Source organism: Canis lupus, chromosome 6 (genome assembly GCF_011100685.1).
Source record: "Canis lupus familiaris isolate Mischka breed German Shepherd chromosome 6, alternate assembly UU_Cfam_GSD_1.0, whole genome shotgun sequence".
Lineage (NCBI taxonomy): Eukaryota > Metazoa > Chordata > Mammalia > Carnivora > Canidae > Canis > Canis lupus.
In genome coordinates, this window is record NC_049227.1 from 38,354,141 (window position 1) to 38,360,558 (window position 6,418).

Below are 6,418 nucleotides of genomic sequence, written 5' to 3' on the forward strand. Positions count from 1 at the left end.
AATGCCAGTACTTGGGTAGTCTTGGAAACACACTTGAAATATTACTGAGTGGAAAACAGAAAATAGGTCATGGCTCTGGTAGTAGGTGTGTATTCATTCCCATGGCAAGTCTAGTAACGTGCTGTATCGCATATGGGCATTCTGATGCCAATACTTGATTTCCTCAAAGTGACTCATGGTGTGCTGGCCTGATTGCTGACTTCCAGGAATGTTAAGCCTGAGAAAATAGATCTGGAGGCAGGGGACATCTTTATGGATAGCTGATATGCTCTTAAACTTGAAAAGGAATCTCAGAGCATCCCATAATTCAGTAATCATACTAGTAACATATTCAAATGCTGCTAACTGTAAAGAAGGGTAGAGGATGCCCTCTTTATCCCCAATCCAGCATTCTTTAGAAGCAAAACACAAAATGTTTGTGAATGTAAAATCCGAGCACATCACACAATGTCTGGCACATAGAAAGTGCTCGCTAAATATTTGCCCAATGTTGAATGGATGAATGAACATTCGCAGTGGATAGCTTTCTAAAAGGGTTAAAGAGCCAACATCCCCACATGGAAATAAGGACAGAACCAGTTTTGGAAGTAGGTTAATTTAAGTGTCAACCTGGGAATTTCAGGTGATAAACAGTAGCTTAATGTACCAGGAATTCTAGTTGCAATAACATTTGGTTAGTTAGGTAGGCTTTTATCAATGATAAACTATGGGAAGTATTAACCAGCCATAAAAGAACCTTTCACAGAAATGTACATTTCTTGACGATGAGGGAGGGCCGTGTGTGTTGGAATACACAGTAGCTACTTTAGAATAACTCCAGGAGGAGGATCAAGAGATAGAATGGATGCCAACAAAGGAAAAGGAAAGAAAATTCCTCATCAAGAGTAAATACAGTATCAAATGGAGAAGAAAAGAAAATAGAATAGGAATATTAAATTTCTAGGTCACTCTGCATCCTAGCAGTTATGGAAATGTGATGGTCAGATGCTAATTAGAAATACATTATCGGTTGCTGCGCCGCCGCCCTGCAATCCCTGGCTTCTCTTTCTCCTTTCTTCTCGCTGAGCCACTTTTCTCCTAGAGCATGACCGTCGTCTCCGTCCCGCAGCGGGAGCCACTTGTCCTGGGCGGCCGACTTGCACCCCTGGGCTTTTCCGCCCGCGGTTACTTCGGAGTTCTCCCCATGGTGACCACCGCCCCGCCGCCTTTACCCCGAATCCCGACCCCGGGCACTGCCCCCCACCCTCTTCCTCCATCACTTCCTTGGGGGAGACGGTCCCTACCTGACCCCGCAGCCTCACGCCCCAGCGCCTCTGTCCAACTGCGTTCTGGCTCCGGCGGGAGGCACCTCTCTGGCAGCGCCAAAGAAGCAGCGCAAGAAGAGGGTGCGGGTCAGCCCGGCGGGGCAGCTGCCCAGCCGCTTCCATCAGTACCAGCAGCACCGGCGAGCCTCGAGGCCGGGCGGGGCCCCGCGACGGGCGAGCTGAGCGCAGGAAGTCCCAGACCGGGCCTCCAGTTTGGCCCCGGGTCCTGCGGCCGCAGCTCAAACTGAGGAAGCGAGCCCGTTCCCTGGCCAGCTGCCGCCCCTGGCGCCCAGCCAACCCTCCTTCAGAAGAGAGGTTTTAAAATCAAAGATGGCCAATTTTCCCAGCACCATTTACTGAAGAGACTGTCTTTCTTCCAGTGGATAGTCTTTCCTGCTTTGTCAAATATTAGTTGACCACAGAGTTGAGGGTCCATTTCTGGGTTCTCTATTCTGTTCCATTGATCTGTGTGTCTGTTTTTGTGCCAGTACCACACTGTCTTGATGACCACAGCTTTGTAGTACAACCTGAAATCTGGAATTGTGATGCCCCCAGATACGGTTTTCTTTTTTAAAATTCCCCTGGCTATTCGGGGTCTTTTCTGATTCCATACAAATCTTAAAATAATTTGTTCTAACTCTGAAGAAAGTCCATGGTATTTTGATAGGGATTGCATTAAACGTGTAAATTGCCCTGGGTAACATTGACATTTTCACAATATTAATTCTGCCAATCCATGAGCATGGAATGTTTTTTCATCTCTTTGTGTCTTCCTCAATTTCTTTCAGAAGTGTTCTATAGTTTTTAGGGTATAGATCCTTTACCTCTTTGGTTAGGTTTTTCCTGGGTATCTTATGCTTTTGGGTGCAATTGTAAATGGGATTGACTCCTTAATTTCTCTTTCTTCAGTCTTGTTGTTAGTGTATAGAAATGCCACTGACTTCGGGGCATTGATTTTGTATCCTGCCACGCTGCTAAATTGCTGTATGAGTTCTAGCAATCTTGGGGTGGAGGCTTTTGGGTTTTCTATGTAGAGTGTCATGTCATCGGCAAAGAAGGAGAGTTTGACTTCTTTGCCAATTCGAATGCCTTTAATGTCTTTTTGTTGTCTGATTGCTGAGGCTAGGACGTCCAGTACTATGTTGAATAGCAGTGGTGAGAGTGGACATCCCTGTCTTAGTCCTGATCTTAGGGGAAAGGCTCCCAGTGCTTCCCTATTGAGAATGATATTTTCTGTGGGCTTTTCGTAGATGGCTTTTAAGATGTTGAGGAATGTTCCCTCTATCCCTACACTCTGAAGAGTTTTGATCAGGAATGGATGCTGTATTTTGTCAAATGCATTCTCTGCATCCAATGAGAGGAACATATGGTTCTTGGTTTTTCTCTTGCTGATATGATGAATCACATTGATTGTTTTACGAGTGTTGAACCAGCCTTGTGTCCCGGAAACAAATCCTACTTGGTCATGGTGAATAATTTTCTTAATGTACTGTTAGATCCTATTGGCTAGTATCTTCTTGAGAATTTTTGCATCCGTGTTCATCAGGGATATTGGTCTATAATTCTCCTTTTTGGTGGGGTCTTTGTCTGTTTTTGGAATTAAGGTGATGCTGGCCTCATAGAACAAATTTGGAAGTACTCCATCTCTTTCTATCTTTCCAAACAGCTTTAGTAGAATAGGTATGATTTCTTCTTCTGCATGTGGACATTCACTGCAGAAGAATGAAACTAGACCACTCTCTCGCACCATACACAAAGATAAACTCAAAATGGATGAAAGATCTAAATGTGAGACAAGATTCCATCAAAATCCTAGAGGAGAACACAGGTGACACCCTTTTTGAACTCGGCCACAGTAACTTCTTGCAAGATATATCCACGAAGGCAGAAGAAACAAAAGCAAAAATGAACTATTGGGACTTCATCAAGATAAGAAGCTTTTGCACAGCAGTCAACAAAACTAAAAGACAACCTACAGAATGGGAGAAGATATTTGCAAATGACGCATCAGATAAAGGGCTCGTTTCCAAGATCTATAAAGAACTTATTAAACTCAACACCAAAGAAACAAACAATCCAATCATGAAATGGGCAAAGGCATGAAGAGAAATCTCACAGAGGAAGACATAGACATGGCCAACACACACATGAGAAAATGCTCTGCATCACTTGCCATCAGGGAAATACAAATCAAAACCACGAGATACCACCTCACACCAGTGAGAATGGGGAAAATTAACAAGGCAGGAAACCACAAATGTTGGAGAGGATGTGGGGAAAAGGGAATCCTCTTGCACTGTTGGTGGGAATGTGAACTGGTGCAGCTACTCTGGAAAACTAGAGGTTCCTCAAAGGGTTAAAAATAGATCTGCCCTACGACCCAGCAATTGCACTGTTGGGGATTTACCCCAAAGATACAGATGCAAAGAAACACGGGGACACCTGCACCCCGATGTTTCTAGCAGCAATGTCCACAATAGCCAATCTGTGGAAGGAGCCTCGGTGTCCATCGAAAGATGAATGAATAAAGAAGATGTGGTTTATGTATACAATGGAATATTACTCAGCCATTAGAAATGACAAATACCCACCGTTTGCTTCAATGTGGATAGAACTGGAGGGTATTATGCTGAGTGAAGTCAGTCAATTGGAGAAGGACAAACATTATATGTTCTCATTCATTTGGGGAATATAAATGATAGTGAAAAGGAATAGAGGGGAAGGAGAAGAAATGGGTAGGAAATATCAGAAAGGGAGACAGAACATGAGAGACTCCTAACTCTGGGAAACAATCTAGGGGTGGTGGAAGGGGAGGGAGGGGAGGGCGGGGGGGGGGGGTGACTGGGTGGCGGGCACTTACGGGGACACTTGAAGGGATGAGCACTGGGTGTTATTCTGTATGTTGGCAAATTGAACACCAATAAAAATAAATTTATTATAAAAAATAAAAATAAAATCAAAGATGGGAAAATCGGAGAAAATTGCCATTCCCCACGGCCAGCTTGTTCATGGTATATATACACTTGTGTGAACAACCAAAGATAAACAGACAGAAAAACAAATATAACTTACCACTAACCAAGATCACCTCTGCAAAAAGAAATAAAATAACTTTGGCAGGATTTTGTTTCATCTGCTTTAATTCCGAAGCAGGAAAAAAAGCCTTTTAACAATACTGAGAATATTAAAAATATGCATTTGAAGAAATCAGCATTTCTAACTGAAGTGAACAAAAAGGAAAAATATGTTGGGGCAAAGTTTAATGATCCACCTTCTCCTAGTGTTCTTCCAAAGCCTCCTATTCACTGGATGGGAAGCACTATCGAAAATTCCAACCAAAATAGGGAGTTGACAGCAGTACACTTAAAAACTCTCCTAAAAATTCAAACTTAGATCTCAGATTGCAATGTCTGTCAGTTTTCAAAATCTTTGGACTCTTGAAAAGAAAATTGGTACAGAAATGAAAATATGCCTTGTAACTTACAAGTGCAAAAGATGAGTTGAAAAAATTACAACCAACAACTTGTATTATGTTTTATATTTTGTAAATCCTGTATACCATGTATTATGTGTATATTGTTCATACTTGACAGGTACATTATAGTTTCGTTATGAAAGTATGTATTTTGCCCTTCCAAACGGTAGGTGTTTTGTATATATACAATGGAGAAATTTTAAGTGTTAAGTGTACAAGGTACTGAGATTTTTTTTTAAAGAAACAGCTATCTAATCTCAAGGTGAAGATCTAAATGGGAACAGTTTACTGATGAACTACTGAAGTTTAAATCTGTGGCACAATCATTGTAAACATGGGGTTTGTCTATGTTTCTCTAAATTGGTTTCTGCGTTCTAACCTGTAATTACTGGAAAACTATTCCCATTTTTACCAAGCTTAATTTCTGGTTTTTGGTTTATCCATTCAAATTTAAGATACCTCTAATTTTAATGCCAACAAAATTGATTGTACTCAAATTTTTAAATAATAATATTAATTTGCCCCCCCCCCCTTTTAAAATAAAAAGAAATAAGCAGTATCAAGCAGGAATGCTGAGGGAGTGAATTATCACAACATTCCTATGATTTTAGTATAAAGCATTTACATATTGCACTTTATTTCAAGAACAAAAATTTAAAGCCACCGCAGGTAGGTAAATAAGGGCACGTTAGCTCCTGGGAGAATGCTCTATACAGTCACATTAGAATATGATAACAATTATTACTTTGCTTTTTAGTGGCTTCCAGAAAACTATCTATTAACTACTGTCACTGAACTCTTAGTGAGTCCATCACTCTGGGGCTTGTTAAAACTAGAGGGTGATCATGTAGTTTCACTTTATTAATAAATTGCTCTGCTGATTGTTACAGGGAACTGGCATCCCTCCAGGACCTCTCTCATTATGATACATTTGGGTGCCTGTTTTTCTCATAATCGAATACCACAAAGAGGAACCCAAGAGAGTCCTCTTAGGCATCTTGGGAAGTTGTTAAGCAAGTTCTGATTGCCCTCAGAGCAAGTGAAAAGCAGCTGCCCTGTTCTCAATTAAACTTCCCTCCTGTGGGAGAGAGGGCCTCTGTTGAGTGGGAATAGTTTCTCAATGATGGTTTAAATAGATAGTACTCAGCCATTAGAAACGAAAATACCCACCATTTGCTTCAACGTGGATGGAACTGGGGGGTATTATGCTGAGTGAAGTCAGTCAATTGGAGAAGGACAAACATTATATGTTCTCATTCATTTGGGGAATATAAATAATAGTGAAAGGGAATATAAGGGAAGGGAGAAGAAATGTGTGGGAAATATCAGAAAGGGAGACAGAACATAAAGACTCCTAATTCAGGGAAACGAACTAGGGGTGGTGGAAGGGGAGGAGGGTGGGGGTGGGAGTGAATGGGTGACGGGCACTGGGGGGGGCACTCGACAGGATGAGCACTGGGTGTTATTCTGTATGTTGGTAAATTGAACACCAATAAAAAATAAATTTATTTTAAAAAATAAAAATCATAAAAATGAAGCCAGGGGCACCAGACTGGCTCAGTCAAAATGAGTGAGTGAGTGAGTGAGTGAGTGAGTGAGTGAATGAATGAATGAATGAATGAATAAATGAATAGAGATT

General features: G+C 41.5%; 1 pseudogene; it reads left to right on the top strand.

Annotated features, from left to right (window-relative positions):
• Positions 1-914: 914 nt before the first annotated feature.
• LOC119876364 lies at positions 915-6,040 on the top strand (annotated as a pseudogene).
• The last annotated feature ends 378 nt before the right edge of the window (positions 6,041-6,418 follow it).